Raw genomic sequence first — 23,007 nt, 5'->3', positions numbered from 1 at the left:
AGTTACTTAATTAGCATACGACAAGTTGCACAATTACAGTTTTGCCCTAGGGGCCTCACAAACCATATACTAAGTAAGTAGTATAAGAACCACTTCAGAAATAGGGAATAGGCCTAGAGCCTAGGGAATCGCTGGGGCTACACTAGACAACCAAAGGTTAGGAAGTAGGAGACCCACGGGAGACGTGTGCAGTGTCTAAACACAGTCGCGAGTTACCATTGACTTAGAATGGAGAACGTAAAAGTTACAAAGTTAAAGAGTTAGGGCACTTTCAGGTAGACTACGACAAAACCACTTTAGACTAGGACACTTGGATAGTCAATACCCACGGGAGCACTCGAGTTCTCGAGTTACCTCACCCCGGGCAGCCGGGTGCATAGGTGTCTTTAGGTGTCGGGTTTCGTCGATGTTTCCTATGGAGATCTGCGAAGAAGTGCTGCAGGCACCAGGGGAAAAGTGTCCGGGTGGATCCAAGGGTTGATCAAGGAACTGAAGAACCTGAAAGCAGAGGGGACAGAGTCTGGGTCACTAGCCAGTGACCAGGAAGGAACCAGGAGGGAACCAGGCGATGTTGAAGAGATTTCAGTTGAGGAGGTAAAGCTTGTCTCTGCAGCTACGAGGACCAGGAGGCATTGATGATAACCAGGAGCTGGATTCGAACTGTCCTACAAAGAATCTAGTTGACTGCGGCGTCGGTATCCGGATTGGACCCAACAAGCCTTGGCAACCGCAACCCACGCAGGAAGTGAGGATTGGCTTCGAGTCAGACCTGCAAGGTCTGGGGAGCTTCTCCTTTGCAGGGAAGCTGGAGCAAGCCTGAAGCAACCAGCCAGTGGTGTAAATTCAAAAGGAAGTCTTCAGAGGGCTAGCTAGACAGCGGGCTAGCAACCGGGAAGACGCGTCGAGCTGAAATGCAGGAGCCGGCCCCAAGCGGCACTCGTTGAGTGTGGAGGGCTGAGCTTTGGTGCATATAGCGCTCAGGTCTGGGGCTTCTCATACCCCAATGCACAACTGCAAGGGTACTTCCGCAGCCGAGCAGTTAGCAAAATGCTGGAAGTCCAGGGTCTCCGGTCCCACATCTCTCGTGTCCGCCACGGGTCTCAGCTTTGCTGTGAATATGGATCGGAGTCGGAGAAGTCTGGAAGTCCAGTTCCTGAGTCGCTGAGTGTTCGGGTTCTGGCAGGAGCATTGACAAAGCAAACCAGAAAGTTACTGGTGGTGACTGTTTGCACAGGGTGGTCACTCCTTGACCACAAGGGAGATGTCTTCAGTCTTCTAGTCGATATAGAACGTGGAAGGTCCAAGAGTTTTGCTTCAGAGTTTCAGTCCAGGATAATCTAAAGTCTCTAGACACAGCTCCTTTCTTTATACTGATTTTAGGGGCTGGATTACCTGCTAGGTCCCTCCTATGGGTGGACCTGGGAAGGGGATGGTTACACCCCTTTCCCTTTGTCCAGTTTGTGCCAGAGCGGGGCTGGAGTGCCCCAGCAACTGGTTTGAACCGGGCTATGCATGGAGCACCTTATGTGCCCCAGGCAGTGTCTGGAAAAGCATCTTTCCATTCAACCCACCCTGCCCCAATACACTACAGGCTGTCTGGGGAGGGGCTAGAACCTCCCTCGACAGGAAACCTATTGTCCTAGCCTCCCTTGCTGGAGTTTCCCCCAGCTGCAGGAGGTCAGACTCGTGTCTGTGGCAGTAGCATCCATTTTGTGATGCTGAGGCTCTGTTTAACTTTAACCGGGTAAAGCAGTAACTACATGTCTTCTCCCTCTAGAAGAGTGGAATGCTACCCCCCTGCCAGAACTGGTGGGGGGTAGTATTCCAAAGTGTTTGACACCTTACTCGACATGTTTTGATAAAGCCAAACCAAAGTTAGCATTAACGGCGAGGATTATAATGCACTTAAGAGTATATGGTATGGCTATATCATAGAACAGATATAAGGAGATGGTCCTGAAAGCTGCAGAGGGCCTGAGTTCATGCTAGGGCACCCTCTCACATAAAACCAAGCACTCTGCCTCCAGGATTGTTAAGGCCTGCCCTAGGAGTGACTTATAGGTTACTATGTGTCTATATATAAGGTAGATATAGATATACTATATCTAAGTAAGGGGTGATTACACCACCTTACCCACGCTGAGTGATCAGCTTGTGGTGTCAGTTTGGATGGCCAGCCAGGGGTGGCATAATACATGCTGCAGCCCCTGGTAGGCCTTGGATGCACCTATGCCCTGGGTACCTATGGTACACTATACAGGGGCTCACAAAGGTGACCCAATACCCGATCAGGCATGTACCTAAAGTACATGGTATCAATTTAGAGAGAGAACAGCTGGGCTGTGGGTCTGATTAGCAGGCCTACAGCCACACTAAAGTAAAAAAAACAGAGAATCACAGAAAAAAGTGGGGGCGACCATAGGAAGTAGACCCTACTCTCCTACGGTAGGCTTTACAATGCTCATCGTAATCGGCAAATTAGAATGTAAAGAAGACAGGTAAGTATAAATAGAGAAGAGTAAAGGTTAACCAAAATACATACACGTACACATATACATGTGCGTACACACAAACTCAACCCCCAGACAAACACACACACATGTAGAAGAGGAAGGAGAATAAACGACTAAGAGATAAAAGGCAGGTAGAAGTTTCTCCAAACAAAAACACAAAAGCAGAACTCAGTAGATAATATAGCATTGCCATTTGCGAAAAAGAACAATACTGGATTAAATTTAAATTAATAATTTGATAATTAATTATTAAAAACAGTACATATAGGGTCTTTATATGATCTGGATCCTGATATTAATTACTCCAGTATTATCCACTCATATAACTTTGGGTGAATTGGCCTCAAAGTGCCCAAACACAGTGCACACAGGTCACCAAAATTTAATGAAAACAAGCCTCCCAAATACATTAGTGAAAACAACGTTAGGCACATCCGTACAAAGGTATCAGACTCGTCATGTCCAGAGAGATTCATGGCTAGGCATAAGCTCATAATAGTGCATCATGGTCTAATCGCATGACTAGGAACACACAATGTCCAGACTAGCCCTCTCAAAACCTAATGATATAGAGCAAGAACATCGTCACTATGGTATCCAAACTTCTCTCCAATGGCACTTTCCCCCTACCAACTACTGAAGCAAATCCACCACTGCAGTCCTAAAATATCTGCCAAACGATATGCAAAGGAGTCACCTCCAGCAAGTTCTGATGAAAAACAGGCTTCATTTATGCATAACCCAGACCACAATTTTGTATTCATGGGCAACAAAATCTAACAGAAAGGCAATGTCATGTCTGGGCTTTGAGGTCTAGCATCTCATTTCATATCTTGGAGGCCAAGTAAAAATGCATGATAGTCAATGCAGAACTACACTATATGGGGGTATTTGAAGTCATTTCAAAAGGAACATCTTGACACATTAAAACATTGATGCAGTTTGTTTTTCCAAAACAGCAGTAGCCCTGCAGGAAACCACACACATTCAGTGATTCCCCAAAAAGGCATTCCGCTTCTGGCACACAATCCTAGATAACCATTATATCGACTTGACATATTTCTTGATCAATATTAGTAATGGAGGGTGGTCAGGAATCAGATGCGCTGAGTTGTTTAAAGTAAAGCTAACAAGTCACGTAGACAACAGTCCATGCGTATAACAACCAAAGAGGTGAATATCCTGAGCAATAAATGTCCAAAAGTATTTGAGAACAGTCCACAATTGTAGTTGTCACAGCAATCTTCTTCTGTTCTTTATTTTCATTAAGACCAGGTAATTAGATCCCAGGATTTTTGACTTAAATATTACCTGTATCTCTTCGCATTCTTATAGTGTTAAGTGTAGAGTGAGATGCTACTTTTAGGGTTTAACGTATACCTTTAAAGACCCATTTTCATGGCCATAAAGAGGTCCAGTGCGGGTGGTATTGACCGGGGTTTGTTGGGCTGTGTGAACTCTTTACTTTTGTGCCTGCCTATACTCTTAACTACCCTGTTTGTACATGTGCACATTGGGAAACTGCTCAATATAAGAATCTTGGGCTTTTTATACGCAGGTGTTTGCTTGACTAACATTCTCACAATAAATTGGTGATAGCGCCTTATCACCCAGATATGACCATGTGCCACCTTTGTTTAAACTCTATTAGACTTTGTGCTGCTGCGCATGGCTCAATATTGAGAACTCAAAGTCTTATTAGTGAAGCCTGCTTGCTCTCATGATGTGAGTCTGGTTTTATAACTCTGGTTAATAACCTTTCTTCCTGGAGATTGTAGTGAGAATCGCTGTATCAATAATTTATAAGTTCACATTTTTTCTCTGCAGAGACAATTGCAGTTTGATTGTGTTTCTCCAGTATATTTGGAGCAATTCTTGTTTATAGTGCACCTTTGGTACTTCTATCTCGGACTTGATGTATTTGTTTTTTTAAATCTGGTGAGTGTCACCACTCTATATTGGCATCAATAGGGTAATGCGTGACTTAAGCACTCACTACTTCATTCTTGCTCTCTTCTCCCACCATGTTTGTTTGTTTAATATCGCCAGTCACAGACTCTGGAGTTCTTCTGGAGTGTTTTTCTCTCCTTTTTGTATGGCTCTTTACACGTTTTGGTGGTGTTTACACTTTGGTTTAAGCATGCGGATTGCTTGCCTGTTTGTGGGTGTGACTTTTTTGATATTTCACTCACCTTTTTATAGGCAAGGGTGTGTTGGGTCTCTGCTTACTGACCCTTGCATTTAATTAACTGCTCCGTTTAATTTTATTTTGTTAATTTCGTTTTTTAACAAATTTTGATATGTAACTTGGGTCCCCTCTTTCATCTTATAATTTCTAGCCCTGAAGGAGTCTATGGTTTACCCCAAATAGACAAAACACGTGTTGGCAAGAATGGCTAGAATTGCTTTAAATGAAAATATTTCTTGATCACCTTTCACTTCCTGCAAGGACATAAGAAGGAATTTTCTTTCACGTTGGTTAAAATGTTACTGCAAACTCAAATGTTTCATTCAAATACTCTTTGCAAAATCCTTCAAATCCTTTCAAGTCTTGTAAACTTCTTGGTGCTTCTCCCTGATGGCTGCAGGTGCCAAACAGTTTTTTGGCTATTCAGACTTTGGGCTAATGTGTTTGCCCACAAAGGCTTTTATGTCTGCATTGCAGCAGGTAATTGAACAGCGCTGCAGTTGGAGGTGGCAAAATTCCCATAGGCAGGGTGGGGAGGGAAGTGTGGCTAGGTGGGGCATCCCCTGTAGAAAATAAAAAAAACGAAAACAGCAATCACGATGGGGCACACACCAGCGGTAAAAGCATGTCTATTTTTGCCCCACTGTGGAATGCTGTAAATCCTTGTTGTGCCCGTCAATCATTTGAGATCATGTAAAACTGTGTCTTTTCAGATCTGGGTACCACCAATATTTAGAGAACTTGACCCTCGTCGATTGAGCACCTTCTTAGAGGTCCTAAAAAGATTTTGTACTTTACAATTCTCACTAGCCTCCATTAATATTTTCATTGTATATGTGGGGAAGATTGTGCTAACATCTAGTGACAATCATTATCACTGAATATCACTGCAAATATTTGATTGCTATCTTAGGTTTAAATTTATGAAATATTTGATTGATCATCTACCCTCTTTAATCAGTGCTCCATTCTCTGTGGCTTGGTTCATGCTCTACAAAACGGTTCTATAATTAAACTTGGCCTTGAGGAGTCAACTTATCCAAATATTGTGTCAAAAATATAGTTTACAATAATATCATACTTTTCATGTAAACTACCAAAATATTGTATAAAAAAGTACAGTTAAACAAACTATTGTCAACAACGGTAAACATAGGAAAAAATTAACACTAGCAAAAGTGTTGGACTTTAGAGGATTCACAATAAGTATTCTAACTCCAACTTAACCTAACCTAACTTAACTTAGGCAGGGGAAGTGTTGGCCTTTGGAGGGGTTACATTTACTATTCTATTTTTCCCATATAAACAAAAGCAGGACATTTTCTGGACTTTGGGAGTGGTTAGGTGTACTACTATTCCCAATCCATTATAAGCAAAATGAGGGAAAGCAAGAGTAGAGAAAGTATTGGACTGTGAGGGGGTTTTATTTACTACTCCCACTCCAACATAAAAACAAAACTGTAAACAAAAAACATGAAATGTGTTGCACTTAGGAAAAGTTACTTATGCTATTACAACATCTAGGAATTAAAAACAAATACCTAACAACATAAAATATTAAAGGATATTCAAAATAAAAAACAATATAGTAATAAATAAATAAAACAACATGAAACTAATGATATTACAATATTATAATAATATTTTAACAAATAAAAAGCAAAAGTAATGCATTTAAAATAAATACACTTCTCTCCCTACTACCCTAAAACCCCATAAACTCCCCAAATAATTAAAATTATTTGATAATGGGTGGGGGATTCCTCCCCTCGAGCTTGGCCCTGTTAAAAAATGGACAGAAGTGGCCCTCCAGATTAACTCCCTAGTTATGGAGTTTGGGCTAAGAGCTGCCAATTATCATAAACAAAAGGAATCCACTAGGTGGACGGCGGTTGTTACCACAATGGTGGGGAGCAACCAGTGTTGTTAAAATACCCCTCACACACCAACAGGCCCCTTGGTGTCATGCTTCATCATCGGGGTCTTCGCAAACCTCTACGGAATGCGGCGTGCTACGACTTCACGACTACGCAGGAGCACTTTATGAGTGAACTATGTGTTTGGTGTGTGAAGGTACCAATAATGTGAGTGGTGAGGTGAAAAGTGAGGAATTAAAAAATACCTGGCACGTGAGTGCTGAAAAAATTTTTTATTTAGTCTCCGGCTGGTATTATTAAAAAAAGTGCTAGAGTGGTTGTGGTTTACTAATTAGGGTAACCCAACCAAATTAGTGCGTCGACATGTTTCGGAGTACTGGAACTCCTTCTTCAGGACGGGAATATGCACTACTAATCCCCACCTTACTCACATGTGTGTAGATATTAAAAATTGTGCTCTACAAAAATAGATATGGTGAATAATGTACCTATCTATGTTGGATGTACGGTCCGTTGCGCCCAGTTGGCGGTTCAGGATACTTATTAATAGAGGTCCAATGGCCTCATGAGCCACAGCGTGTTGGGGCGTGGTCCGTTCTACCCGATATGGCAACGGTTCTGCACAGGGCTGTCTGGCTTGTTCCCCCTCCACGCGGCTCGGAGTCAACATAGATAGGTACATTATTCACCATATCTATTTTTGTAGAGCACAATTTTTAATATCTACACACATGTGAGTAAGGTGGGGATTAGTAGTGCATATTCCCGTCCTGAAGAAGGAGTTCCAGTACTCCGAAACATGTCGACGCACTAATTTGGTTGGGTTACCCTAATTAGTAAACCACAACCACTCTAGCACTTTTTTTAATAATACCAGCCGGAGACTAAATAAAAATTTTTTTCAGCACTCACGTGCCAGGTATTTTTTAATTCCTCACTTTTCACCTCACCACTCACATTATTGGTACCTTCACACACCAAACACATAGTTCACTCATAAAGTGCTCCTGCGTAGTCGTGAAGTCGTAGCACGCCGCATTCCGTAGAGGTTTGCGAAGACCCCGATGATGAAGCATGACACCAAGGGGCCTGTTGGTGTGTGAGGGGTATTTTAACAACACTGGTTGCTCCCCACCATTGTGGTAACAACCGCCGTCCACCTAGTGGATTCCTTTTGTTTATGATAGTTGCCAGGGGAGACAGAATCCACTTTTCCCTCTCCATCCCTCCTTTGTTAAAAATTATCTAAGAGCTGCCAATGGCAGAACCAGGTCCGACAAAGTAGGGGCGCACACCTACAATAGGCCAGGACACACGTCACGGATTGATTATTTCCTCCTTGACATACACCTGTGGGGCATGGTGGAGGACATGGTAGTTTTACCTTCTGTGGAGAGCGACCACAATCTCTTGTCCCTCACCCTGTCCCACAGGTGCGTCAACAGCACCGTGAGTGGTTCTCCTTGTAACCCCGCGCCAGACCTGTCAGTGGTCACGAACTGTGGGCGAAGGCTAAAATGGGCGAAGCTGGCTCTTTCGGAGGAGAAAACCTCTGCGATTAGGCAGCTTCTGGTTTCAGCCCTGGCCAATCTTGATTGCCAAGAGGAAGGGCTGATGGAGGTGGCACCTAGGTTTTGTGACATAATTCAGACCATTGGCGACCTTTTTGTAGTCCCAGCCCACCCGAGCGGAAGGAAACCTGGCCTACGACCGGGTCAGGGCTGGTACAACCAAAAGTGTAGGGAGGCGAAATCACTTCTTATTGAGGCAGTCAAGTCCAAATTGCCGCTTAGGACTAGGGAGGCCAGGAGACACTACACACTCTGCCAGAAAAACGCAAGGATGGAATGGGAGGATAACTTCTGGCAGGACCTTCTGGCTGCCAGCCGAGGGAAAGATGCTAAAGGTTTTTGGGACATGGTGGGTAAAAGGAATCGTCCCGCCGATTCCCGGAGGACTTGTGCGATTAATGCCCAGACCTGGTTTTCCCATTTCCAAAATCTGTACTCTGCTGTTGAAGGCCCCCTTAATGATCCCTTTAACATCCCAGCCTTTACTCTAGACCGTGACCTGGATCTGTTTTCCCCCCTTGATGTAACAAAGCAGATCAAAACCTTGGTCCCCTTGAAAGCAGCTGGCCCGGATGGCCTACCAGGGGACATCCTCCGTGCTTACCCGGAAGAATGGGGGGCTCTAATCTCTGCACTCCTCAATGCAATCATGGGGGGAGGGCTTGTGCCTGACTCCTGGAGAGGTGCAGAGGTGGTCCCCATTTTTAAAAAGGGCAGTCGGGATTTACCCGGGAACTATAGGCCTATAAGCCTAATAGACTCCAGCCAGAAATTGGCCGGGAAAACCATCTTGGGGAGAATTACTCAATGGGTGGACGACAATCACATTCTGTCCGACATGCAGGCTGGGTTCCGTTCGGGTACAGGAACTATTGAACAGGCCTTTAGGCTTTTGTTGTTACACTGGAAGGTGGTGGTGCTGGGCAAAGGCAGTCTTTATCTGGCCTTTATTGACCTTAAGACTGCCTTTGACCTAGTACCAAGGGAGGAACTTTGGAGGGTGCTTCATGGTTTAGGGATGCCCCCATACCTATTGAACCTCCTCATTAACCTGCACACCAACACCTATGCCCAGGTTAGATGGGGGTTGAATGGGGAAAAGACCGATAAGATCAGGGTCGAGAGGGGAGTAAGACAGGGCTGTGTTTTGGCCCCCACCTTATTCTCCCTCTATATTAACGGGGTGGTAGATCATCTATTGGGCGAACCATCAGATGCCCCCAGCCTGGGTGGAGTAAAAATTCCAACTCTGTTGTTCGCCGATGACACCCTTCTCATCTCCAAAACCCCCCAAGGTCTACAGTTTTTGCTGAACCGCTTCCAGGATTTCTGTACCACTAAAGGCCTTGTCATTAACATAGACAAGACTAAGTACCTAGTCATGCACCCACCCCGCAAACTTGGTCGCCCTCCAATCCTGAACTCCATACCCTTAGAAAGAGTGGCGGAATTTGATTATCTGGGGATCCGCCTGAATGATGCAATGAGCTGGACTGCCCACATTGATAAAATGACTCTGGCCCACAAAAGGGTGGGGGGCGCCCTTCTTAAGGAATACAATAACTCCTCCAAACATTGTGTTGCACCCACACTGGAGATCTATAAAGCTCGTGCAGTCCCTGCTTCTCTCTATGGATCGGAACTGTGGGGTTTGGGCAAAGTCGATTCATTGAGTAAGGCCGAAAATAAATTTATCAAGGATCTTCTTGCTATTCCATCAAGCAGCCCGACCATCCCAATGCTCTTGGACACTGGCTGTAAAGCCATAAGGGACCAGGCTCGGCTTCGCCCCCTTCTGCTCTGGGCACGTTTGTGGAGGGTCCCGGAGCTACAATCGTATGCCAATGGTCTAGCAGAAGTGATGCATGCTGACGGTTGGAGCAGCATCAAATGGCTGAAGGACATAAAACATCTTTTAGGGGAACTGGGTTTGGCTTCTTGCTGGCATAGTCACTCCGCTCCACCTAAGAAGATTCTAAAAAAACTTTACTGGGAGTGGGTTGACGTGAAGCGTTCTAGTAGCCAGCAGCATTGCAAAACCACCGCAGTTTTCCTGTTGTTCAAAGACGTTGTCTTGTATGAGCCATATATGGATATTATAACAGTGGCTATGGATAGGTCCTTGTACATTAAATTTCGGCTAGGAACCTTGCCTTTGGCGGATCTCTGTTCAAGGTGGAATAAAGCCCAGCCCACATCACGCTTTTGTGCCTCTTGTCCGGACAAACCAGAGACGGTGCCACACTTCCTTTTCGAATGCCAGGACTATGGTCGCCCCAGATCGCGTTGGCTTGCCCCCATTTGCAGAGAACTGGGGACTCGTCAGCACTCTGTTGCCCTACGGATTCTTTTAACTAATACAGCCCCTCCTATTGTTTGTGCTGTAGCAAAATTTTTAAAATGGGCTTGGTTGTTAAGACTTAGAAGACTGTCCATAACAATTTAATTCTTTTTTATCTAATTTATGCTGACACACCGTGTTTTAATTATCATCCCACTTGTACAGTCTTATTTATTTCGACATGCTGTTTTTATCTTTTTGTACTGCTTTTATGATATGTGCATATCGAAATAAAGCATCAATCAATCAAAATTATTTATAAATACAACTATAATAACATTAAAATACTAATGAAGTAAACACGTACAATAAAACCAATAACACATATAAAAACATTCTACAATGTTTACCATAATAAACACTTATGAATGAAAAAACAAATAATTAAAAGACAACAATTAGTTTATATAACACATAATCAGTTATATAACTTACATCATTATCAATTAATATTTAATTGATATTTAATTATCATAAAAAATTATTTGGAAAGAATTAAAATTGTAAAAACCTTCCTCCCAATTCCCCTTCAAACCCAACAACCTGCTACTAAAATATAAATTTAGTAATGACCATATGAAATATAATTTAAAATCCCAACTTACATTTAAATATTTAAAATACCAACTAAGCAATTGTGTATTGTACTTAATTAATAACCAATTACATAATGAATTAGCATATAATTATAAAACTTGTATAGATTATATAACTTCCCACCCTATTCAACTAAAAACCCAACAACCCACTACTAAATTATGAATTAATATCAATCAATCAATCAAAAACAACTTTATTCAGTTTTTTGATACAAAACATAAAAGTTACAACATGTCCGCACCTCATTAAGAACTGGTACTTAACATTTTTTACAATTTATAACAGTAGATAAAAACAAATAAAAACATAAAATGAAAGGGAGAGTTTCACAATTCATATCATTAATTAATGTGCAGTATAAAACACGTAGTCCATGATTTTATGCCTTCACCCTCTAATGTGAGTAAGATTCCAGACAAGCCCTTGTTCTTACTACTGCTTTCAGATATCCCACGATGAAGAAAATACAATCTGGTTTTAGCATCTGCAAAAACAAGAGAGCTGGGCGGACCTGGTTAAAATTCAACCTCTTTAAAAGGGGGAGCGAAAAGTGTCTTCATGGTATATCATAAAATTTGCAGATGAACATAAAGTGTAGCAGGTCCTGTGGAGATACTTATTCGCAGCCACAGGGTGCTAACACCTGTCCTCTGCTACACCCTTTAGAAACAGCAAGTAACAGATGGAAAAGATCAAAGCAGAACCTGGACAATAAAAACCGCTCATAAGTAGTCAGTGTTCCCAAAAGATATGGCTCAGCTGATGGATCAGTTTTAAGGGTCAGGAATTTGCGGATACTTGATTTTCTTAGTTCCAGCTCGTCTCTTTCTAACTTCCTGATACAACTGAAAGCTTTTGGAACCAGTTCCACTTCCTTTTTTACTATAACAGGTTTTAAAAAGGGATCAGGGCGGCCCGACTCGGCAAGACAACCACCAGTGTATTTCAACCATGGAATTCGAAGCATATGGTCAAGGATCATACAGTCCGTTATAATCTGTTGAGTGACCTCTAGTTCCTTGTTTAGCCAGCACTTGAGCCAAAACACCAGAGGACGCAGTGCCAATATATCGCATAAGAATGGAACCCCCAATTCCTCATGGACTCCCAAGTTGGATAAACTTTTTGGCACACCCAGCAGGCATTTTAAAAAGTTATTCTCAACCACCTGCAATGCGTCTGTTGTGGTGTATCCCCAAATCTCGCTGCCATAGCAGGCAGTTGCTACCCCTTTGGCCTGATAGATTTTCAGCATAGCTGCAATTAGGCGCCTGCCCATCTTGCCTGTAAAGTTGAAAATAGCGGCGGTTATTTGTGTAAACTCTCCTTTTTTCTTCTGTATGAGGGGTCCCAACTTTAAACGGTCATCCAACAGAACCCCCAGGTATTGAAACACTGTCGTCAGGGGGCTCCTCTCGGGGCCCATCACGAAAGAATACTTTTTCGTGGGACGATCCCCTACCTGCATTATAAAAGTTTTGGTGTTGTTGATAGCCAGGTCTCGGGTTCCCATAAAGATCACAAAAGAATCCAATAAGGATTGTAGTCCCCTGGCTGTTCTGACTATGAGGACCGCGTCATCCACATATAGTAGGACCGGGAGACCCCGTTGCCCTACATGCGGATAATCAGCCCCCGTTGCAACCAAGGCTCCTTCTAGGTCATTTATATAAAGATTGAACAGGAAGGGGGTCAGAATGCAGTCCTGGCACACCCCCCTTCTGATTTTAAAATCCCTGGAAATCCAAAGATCCTGGGCAAATCTAAGATGCACCTTTGTTTCTCTATGCAGATTCATTAGGAAGTCCACGATGTTGGCCTCCACCCCCATGGCCCTCATGGACTGCCACAGTTTGGCCCGGTTAACACAGTCAAACGTGGACGAAAGGTCCACAAAGGCCATGTAGATAGTGCCTGGGCAGGCCAGAGTGTACTTGCCAAGAATCAGGTAGAGGTTTAAACATTGGGCCACCGTCGACTGCCCCGGGCGAAACCCAAATTGGATGTCGGAGATGATATTATGCTCCTCAGCCCAAAAGGATAATCTTTGCAAAAGCAAACCTCCCACCACCTTTACTATTGAGTCGATGAGGGAGATTGGTCGATAACAAAACGTGCTATTGAGATCCCCCTTTTTAAATACTGGCACGATGGTGGAAACAGCCCAAGATTCAGGGCAGCCTTCCCTGGCAGCCGCGTTAAGTACAGCCACAAGGATCGGTGCCCAAAAGGGAGGGTCTGATTTATAGAGGTCCGGCGGGATTCCATCCGGGCCCGGAGCCTTGTTACACGAGAGACCAGCGATCCCCGCCTCCACCTCTGTCTATCGGTTTTGGTTTCCCAATGTGACTGCCCAGAGGGGGCCATAAACCCCATAAACATCGACTGGAAATGGGCCACCCATTCTTCCTCCGTTATAAGGGAGGCTATGACACTGCCTGCATCTGTAGCAAACAAAGGTCTGCTAACAATTCCCCATAATTTTGTACTGTTCCTTAAGGTACTGGACTCTAGCAGCTCCTTCCATGACTCCTCCTTAAGAACTCCCTTGTGGATAGCTAAAACCTGTTTGTATGCTAGGCGACAGGAGCATATAGATTGTTGATTTCTCTGGATAGTCTTCAGGGCCTCTTTCAGTTTGCCGCCTGGGTACAGGAAGAATCAAACCATCTTGGGTTTGTATTGGGTACTGTAGGTACCAGTGCACTTAAGAGATCCCCTGCCTTAAGCGCGATGACGTTAAAGGCACTAAGATCATCTCTTGGCAAGCTATCCGGAAGGACACAGAGAGCAAGTTCAGTGGCACATGAATCTCTCACTTCTCTATAAAAAACATTTGGGTCAATCTGAGACCATTTGAGGCGGTGCGCATCGTCCATATGTCTTAATATTCCAGGTGCCCTCCCCTTATCTTTTTTAGATAAAAACGGACCGCTCAAGTGGATACATAAGGGGTTGTGGTCACTATAGGCACTTTCCCTAATAGTAAACCCTTGAACTGCGGACTAAATAGTAGAATACATTTAAATATAATCAATAAAAGACCCACTGCCACTCCGGGAGCTCTGGGAACCAATGCTTTGCTATTGGGAGCCGTGAGGGACATTAATGTCAATAAACCATATTCATCAGTTAGTTTATTCAATTCATCCCCCTGTATAGAATGCTCAAAGTGGAACCCCCCATTCTATGGCATCCCAGGTCAGACATTATTGTGAGCTTTGGGTCACCACATAGATGATATACAAATCTCTTAACACCAATATTGAGTGCAAAGTGTGACCACCGTTCTTCCTTAAGTAATGACCCAACTGGGTAATATTACCTTACCCATGCTTACTATTCGGTGAATTATAAAAATTAAACACGCCCAATAGATAATTCCCCTTCTTGAGGGTAATAGCTTGAAATGCCTGACTCAAAGCGGGGTTGGTCCGTGCCTGGCAATCAACCGACAGGGAAATGTAGGTAACCAAACCACTCTTTGCTCTTCCACTAGGTGATGGAGAGGCAGGGACAGCTTTAACTCCCTCCAAAAACAGATTACATTCGACAAACCATGTTTCTTGTAGGTAGATGACAGAAAATTGCCTAACAAACTGCTGCCATCAGGGGTCCTGAAACATGTCGGCCAAGCCTGCTATGTTCCAAGATATGACATTGCTATCTAGTATATGGGCTATCACCTCTTTCTGTATAGTTGGAAGCTGGGCCAACTGCAGTATCTCTGTTTCAGCTACCTTTGGGGAATAAGCCCTCAGCTAACACTTAGACTCTGCTACAGGGGCAGTAGGGGTATGCAGTCAATTGCATTCCTCCATACCCGATAGCATAGAGAATCTATTTGTTAGGGCTAAGGGGGGGTGCAAGGTAGGGGCATGGTAAGGCACTCTTGAATGTATGCTATAGGGTGCCTGGAAATACGACTGATCGCTGGTCACAAAGGTTCTGGGATGCTGCTTACCTCGAGGCATTTCCATAGCACTATACCCTGTGTTGTCCCCTCGGAGAACTACTCTGTAGAAAAAACTTAAAAATAGTACTTGTATTGTGGAACCATGATTAAATGAACCAACATGAGTGGCCCTGCTGGAAAGTGTCTGTTAAAATGAACAATTACACAATCACCTCCTCCTGGTTTCTGTGAGCTACCTATCCATTCCACCCGGTGTACCATGATATAATGTTGCGTTCCACACCGGGTCCCACAGGGGTATTGTTTGATAGCCAGTGGAGTACCTTATTTTTAAGCTGGCTAAAGTCCTCTTTTATGCCAGGGAGGAGAAGTGGCACATTTCCCAGAACCACTACATAAGGAGTTGATTCTGGAGGGAGATGGATAGTGGGCAAACGCTGGCTTGTGTCCCCTTGATGCATCACAGGGTCTTCCAACCGGCCTGAGGGGAGTTGTGTAGATGCCTAGAGGGTGGGGCAGACGATGGCCTGCTAGAAGGCTGCCCTCCCCGTGGACCCCCCCCTTGGGCTTAGTGCGACATATGGCTTTGTGTGCTTTGTGTGTCTCTCTGGTTCCTAAATGTGTTACTAGAAATTGTGGCTAAACCTGGGTCATTTGCAAAATTTGGGTTTACAGGATCACCCGTGACCCCGTTGGTTACAGGTGCGTTTGACTGTGCCCCCCCCCCTGCTAAACCCTTCTCGATTGCTAACAGCCTATCAAAGATCGGGCTCAATTTAGCTTCCAAAAGAGTGGACATTGTGTCCTTCAAGGCCTCAATGATCGATGGGTCTATATTTGTAACTACTTGTCTGGATACCAATGTCTTGGTGGCTGGTTTAGGGGCCAGGGTGGGTTTAGATTTTATTGCTTTGCTCCCTATAGTATGAAGTTTACGTTTAGTGCTTCCCCCGGGGTTAAGACCCCCAAATCAGGGTGTTGGATCGTCTCCCTATGAAAGAGCGGGTGCGCCTGAATGGCTTGTGGATGGTGCTATCTTTCCCTTGTGGCCGAACAATGCTTTGTCTTCTTTCAATTATAACTGTTGGCGAAAGGGACCTGAGTGGGACCAGGGAAGGAGCCGGAGAAAGGGCTTTGTGCACAGATGGTGACCCTTCAATAATAAGAGAGTCCACTGGTGACCCCTGACGAAAGCCTAAACGTACAAGAGGAGTAGAGGATAAGGACTCAGCTAAAGCTTCAGCCAGCGGAACACTAAGGCCAACTGGGGGTGGGTGCAAGCTGTTGGTGGGTGGTCTGGAGAGACGTCTGTTCACTAGTACGATCTCCATATCAATATTGGCGGCTGCCGTCTGTAGAAAGGAGTCCAATGTCGCAATTGTGGTAGTGGAACTGGGCTCTGTCTTAACTCCAGCTAACCCCGTCTGAATCTTGCACCTCCCCATGACCTAAAAAGGTCTTTGGGAAAATATTGAGCGGAATACAGATGGTATAATAGTTATGTAAAAACAATGGCAGTGAACACAGACACATTAAAAAATCGAAAAGAAACGCCTTATGGGCAAAAAATATCACCCTCAAGTGTTTTTATGCGCCTCAGGGCGACTCCCGTCCTGGTTCCTGCTGATGCCTCCTGAGCCTTGTGGGGAATGTAGTCCCCTGAACAAAGTGCAGTGTGCCTGGTTGGGGGCCGAAGGCCCAGGGATAAGGTGCAATGTGCGGCAGCTTCAAGTAAGAGCTGCTTGCACTATGCTCACCACAACTCCCCCCAAGGTCCACCTGGGTCCAATGGCTTTCAGCACTCCAGCACTCCTGCGGGGGCTCGAACAGCAGAATCCCAGCAGGACTCCAGACACTCTGGTTCCCGTTCCACCGCAGGGGGCGCCACTCAGAGGCTACGGGTCACTGGGAGCACTAGGAACACTGGGTCCGCTAGAGCCTGCTGGAGCCTACTGGCTCCTTTGAACTATATCCAGCGCTATACCCTGGGAGTCCACCAACTGTCCTCTACCTCTGTGCCTTTACTAAATTATGAACATGAATTAAATGTAAATAAAAAGTTAAGAAGACATTAAAAGTTACAATCTATACTAAACCAGTAAAACAATTATATTATTATTGCTAATACCTAAAATTAATATAATAACTAATATGTATATTCAAAAAATTACAAAGCAGTATTTAATATGACTATATTAAAGTAAGCAAAGCTATACACAGCAATAGTTTTAAAAACAATATTAAACACGTAAAAAAGTTATTCTTACCTTCTACATTTTGTTCCTCAATATTTTTGTAGTGACAATATTCTTGACATGATATTCATGTCACTCAATATATTTGATTCAATATGTTTGCATTCACTGCTTGAGAGTCAATAAAACATATATAAGAATTTAATATAACATTTACTATATTTTTTAAATAAAAGAAAAGGTGCTCATGTTTTACTGCACTCCTCAGATCATGAGAATTAGTAGTAATAAGCTGATCTAAATGCCATGACCACAGTTAAACGATTTTGTATAATTTCAAGTGCAAGCAGAAGTAATGCACTAAAACAGATATACAATTTGGAATCATAATTAAAAACAAAACAATTTTAAGTGAAAGCTTAAATCTAAATGGAGTGATTATCTGGTTTCTGGTTTGTATAAGCTTTATTCGAGACAATTCTCATAAAAGCACATAAAATTTAAAACAGTTACACAATAATACATAATTACAGGTAAAAAATTCATTAAACATAGAGTGCAGCTCATACAATGTTTACATACAAAACCATTTGTGATAAATAATATTACATAAATCGTAGTTAAAAGGAATACCCGATTACCTAATTCCCCCCAGAGACCGTCGTCTAATTGCCCAGGCCCAACCCAGGTATTTGGCTACCCCTATGACTATCGAATCCTGAATTGTTGTACATAAGATTCTCAAAGCCACAGCGCTGTCGCATGTCCCCTGGTTTTTACATACCGGCGTGGGCCATTTTCTCCTTGGTTTTGAGTAAGCTTGACATACAAATAGGAAATGGCCTATGCTCTCCTCGGCATTTTCACATGCTGGACATAAGTTATTGGTCGGTCTGTGCCAGCCAGCTGTCAGTTTCTTCAGGGGGATAGATCCAGATCTTAACTGAAAGACGAGTTTCCTGTCCATTGGTACCGTGATGTTATCCCAGTAGTTTTCTAGGGCAGGAAAGATTTAAATCTAAATGGAGTGATTATCACCTTTTAGGTTCTTCAATGCAGGGTTGAGGGGAACAATATACAGGAAGGGTTTGTCTAGCCTTTAGAAAAATGATACGTCATCTGAAGCACAGTTGGTTGAGCTCCACTAACAGCTTAGGTTTTAAGACATTTCAGAGTCCTGATTTGTAGACTCTGAAGGACTCCTAAAGTGCCTGTCTCCATGTATTTGCTGTTTGACCACACCGTGGAGTATCATATCAGATGTTTGGCTGGGATGCAATACAGTACCAGTTTCTATATGCATCACTAACTTTGCACTAGCGTGTTCTTTGTATGTTGCAAAGAACCATCAACATAATTATTGTATCCACCTAGAATCAGTGGAGCGATTTAAATGAAAGTTTCCAATACATTGATTTTTGGTTCAGAAACCTAGTTAAACACATACTAAAGTTTGTAAATGAGTTGAAGCAATCTCGTGTCAACAACACTGCTGAAATCAAACAGTGGTACAAAAAGGGGTGGTGATGGACGGAGCAGCTGAACCAATCAAACACTCACACCCAGTCAAATCAAACAGTGTCATCACTTGGGCTTTGTTCCATGAAGGTTTGAATTAGACTGAGGAATATTGCTGCTCTTTAATACAATGTTTATACGGGAACCACAAGTAAAATTGCTTAGTTACTGTGATGTGGCCAGGGATAGTTGAAGCATGATGGGCCATTCAAACAGACTCTGTCCACCAAGTACCAAAATCTCAGTTTAAGATAGCTTTAAAAAGAGGAAGCACTATTTCACCATTGGTGGGGGATTCATTGAATTTATTAACGAAGTAGATGCAGCCCTTAAATTGGTTCAGGCAGATGCCCCCAAAGCTGAGGGCCAGGATATACCGGTTCTGCTTTATGCAGATGATGCAGTGCTTTTATCCAGAACGCCAGTAGGCCTACAGTGGTTGATTGACAGGTTTGCAGTTTTAATTAAAGAGAGGAATATGCTGATCAATGATTCCAAAACATATACCATGATTTGTGGTCTGAAACCAAGGAATTTGAAATCCTTTTTTATAGACAGGCAAAAAGTTCAAATAGAAGATAACTTCTGTTACTTGGGGATATCCCAAACTGGTGATGTTAAATGGTCACGGGAAATGTCTAATGTCCGGGCTAAGATGTCTAAAACAGTGCATGGGGTCTTCAGGTTCGCCTCCAAACTAGGGGATCGCCGAATTAAAGACATGACACACATTTATAGAGCTAGATGTACCTCTATTGCATTATATGGTGCAGGTGTATGGGGTAATTATCCCAGGCCAAACACTGCAAATAGAAGAAAATGATTTTCTTAAAAAGCTCCTATGTCTGCCAGCTTCAGCGTCCTCTGAATTATTCCATTGAGAAGTGGGGTTTAACTATCTGACAGACTTGATTGCACTCAGACCGCTACTACTTTGGAGAGCAATCTGGTTAAAAGAGGAGACGACGTTTAATAAATCCATTATCAGGAATTGCTTGAAACTGGAAAACTGTCTCAAGATCCCCTGGCTCAAATACTTAACGAATGTGTATAAAGACCTATTTAAACTTACAGTTGGGGACCACCCAAATGAAGTAACAGTGCTGTCTAAACAAGAGATTAAGAATACTTTTGTGTCCCACAAGAAGGAGTGCAGATTGAAATATGTAGGGAAGCAAACAACCTGTCAGATTTACCATTCTTATATAGATTCCAAGGGTTTCCAAACCTATCTTTCCCTTGTTACGAGACCCTCAGATCATTATGTTTTAACAAGAATGAGACTAGGCCTTGCCACCATCTAGTAGAGTTTCCTAGTATGAAACAGTGACCAGTCTCCCCTTGTCCATGTGACAGGCACACTAAACAAAGCACCTTGCACTGTCTCCTTTTATGTGACTTGTATCTGAATTTTCGAATTGTTTTTTTAAAACCTCTTTTAAAAAATATAATGTCATAACTACTAATGCTGCTATGAGTCTGCTGTTTACACTAAGAGAGCCCGAGATCTGTTTCTATGTTGCTACATTTATTTTAAAATCAATCCATGCAAGGAAAAGTATGGTGTTCTAATGTTTATGTGATCATACTTTCTCATCTTATGAAGATGTAATTGGATTTTATTATTGTGTATGTATTTATTTGCTTTTATGGTTGCTACACTTTAACCGAATAAAGCTTATTAAATCGAAATCGAAAATAGACTCATGGTCATTTGACCAAGTATGAGCAGATTTTGCTTGGTACATAAAATGTGACATTCAAAAGATGCATAATTCTGAATCCTGCTAATTTAATGCCATTGCCTGGAAATGAGGATGTGACTGTTGAAGTTGAAAATAAATGCTTGGATGTGCCTGACTTATGTACCAAACCACACCCAGATATTTTGGACGAAGTAAATCCTGAATCTGATCATGTGTTGTTTGTTGATGGATCCAGTTTGAGACACAATGAAGGAAATCTGAAAGCTGATTATGCTGTATGTACAGTTGGAGGTGTCATGGAAGCATAGTGGTTGCAAGGAGTGTATTCTCCCCTGGTTGCAAATGTATCACCTTGAAATGGGCTTGTAGTGTTTTAGAGCAACTCAGAGTTCCAATTTAAACTGATAGTCAGTACAGCTTTTGAGTCGTACATGACTTCAGGCAATTGTGGTTACAGCATGGGTTTATGAATTAGTCTGGTTCACCAACATGAAACAGAGAGTGCGTGAAAAACCTTTTGCGGCTCCAATAATTGGCTGCCGAAATTGCACTGACTATGTTATTGTTGGAAATCAATATGCCGACATATCCTTTTAGTGAGGAAATCTTGAAAGAAACATCAGACATCACAGATTGCAATTTATTTTGCCCGCAGTAGATACCTGGGTTGAGGTGAAGAAGTTACCGGAGGAAGTGAAAGAAACTGAACAACAAGGCTGGGTGCAAGAAATATGTAACAAAAGACAGGATGATGTTTGAGTGTACACTGGTGGCAGGCCTGAATAGCTTGACAGTGTATTACCACATATGGTGAAACATTGCCATGGTCCTGCCCATGTGGGAAGAGATGCAATGAAGCACCTTTTTCAAAAGGTGTGGTTTAATCCTAGATTCAGAGTAACAGCAGAGATGATGTGCTACAGGTGTGCAGTGTGTCAACAACAAAACCCTGGAAGAAAAATAAAGGTTGTTATGAGTCCCATTGGTGAATCCACAGGTCGCTTCAACCGAATGCAAATGGACTTTATTGAGATGTCCCTTTGCAAAAGTTTAAGATATGTTTTAGTTATTGTATGCATTTTTTCAAAATGGATTGAAGCTTATGTGACATGCAGGAATCACAGCTTGACTGTTGCAAAAGTATTGTTAAGAGAGTTGATTCCACATTTTGGAATTTCTGACTTCTCTTAAGTCAGATCGAGGAACTCATTTTAATAATGAGGTCCTGAATGTGCAGCACTGCAGGTTGAGCAGAAGATCCATTGTAGTTACCGTCCTGAAGCTTCTGGACTGGAAAGGCAAGTTATTGGCAGATTGAAATCAAGATTGACGAAAGTGTGCGCTTCAACATCCAGGAAGTGCCCTGATGCATTGCCACTTATGTTGATGAGTTTGAGAAGGACAACAGATGGTCTGCACATGAAGTAATTATGGGCCAAGAGAAGACACTACCAGCTGTTCCTGGTAATGCATTAGTAAACATAACAGACAGCCCTATTTTGGATTACTGCAAGGGAGTGGCTGACGTGATAGGTTCTGAGTATCACCGGGTTGGCGAAGCTTCTTTTGCGGTTCAACAGGAGCAGTGCCATGAACCCAGTCCTGGTGAAGAAACATGTTGGCAAAACGAATTTGGAACTAAGTTGGAGTAGGTCTTTTCAGGTGATCTTAGATAACAACAACACTGTAAAATGCAGAGGTCTCCCATGTCCACTTGATGATACAACAGCACCTGTTCCCGACGTACCCGTAGTTACAATGAGACAGAGGGATCAGTTTAGTCAAGCTGTTGGGGACCAGCAGGCTGGTGGGATGGCATCCGTTTGGTCTGAGGGGTATCTTCGAGTGTCAACTGTAGGTACTGAAGGGTCTAAGCATTCAAAGTTGTCTGCAAGAGATACAGACCCTAGCGAAGGGTCTAGTGCAGCAAGAAAGTGAGTAGTACCTGGAGACTGTTGGGCCAGAAGAAGTGAGATTCTGGGTAGTTGCCTGACAACAAGACAAGAACCACCAACTGTTCCCAAAAGTTCTGAAGAGTCTAAACAAAGTGATTCTGATGATGAGCAAACAGCTTTGAAGAGATCGAAAAAAGCGAGAGTACCAAGTCAAAAGTACTCATCTCTTGAATGTACATATCTGGCAGCAAATTAATGGAAAAATGAGTTTATTGCCCCATGTATTAACAATACTTACCTACCTAAATCTCCTTGAAACAAACTTTGCTGTGGATCTGAATTTCAACTTTGGTGTACTCATTGAATGACTGATGCAATTTTTTTCAAAAATACTCACCAATGAACCTGACATGAGATTCTTCCTGTAGTGAAAGAAACTGTTCAACTATGCCTTAACATTTTCTGTGCTGAACTTTGAAGAATTGCTCAAACCACTGCTGCTATTTGAATTTTTCAAGTCAAATGATCTACATTTTGAGAAGCCATGGGGTCCAACACTGAATTCTGCTCAGAAGGAAACTGGATTTTTTCTAATATTTCTTTGATATTACTTGCCTTTCTTATTGTTTTAAAATGGCCACACTATGTTCCTGCAAAGGATTATAATCTTACAATTTCCCCTGCAAT

At 42.9% G+C, this 23,007-nt stretch overlaps 1 protein-coding gene across 1 annotated transcript in view; it reads right to left on the bottom strand.

Moving 5' to 3' along the window:
• Positions 1–23,007, bottom strand: part of RGS7 (regulator of G protein signaling 7) — a 2,226,031-nt gene that overhangs the window by 552,660 nt on the left and 1,650,364 nt on the right. The window lies entirely within an intron of this gene.

The sequence above is a fragment of the Lissotriton vulgaris genome, chromosome 6 (genome assembly GCF_964263255.1).
Source record: "Lissotriton vulgaris chromosome 6, aLisVul1.2, whole genome shotgun sequence".
In the NCBI taxonomy this organism is placed as follows: domain Eukaryota; kingdom Metazoa; phylum Chordata; class Amphibia; order Caudata; family Salamandridae; genus Lissotriton; species Lissotriton vulgaris.
This window is presented reverse-complemented; position numbering and strand designations above follow the sequence as displayed.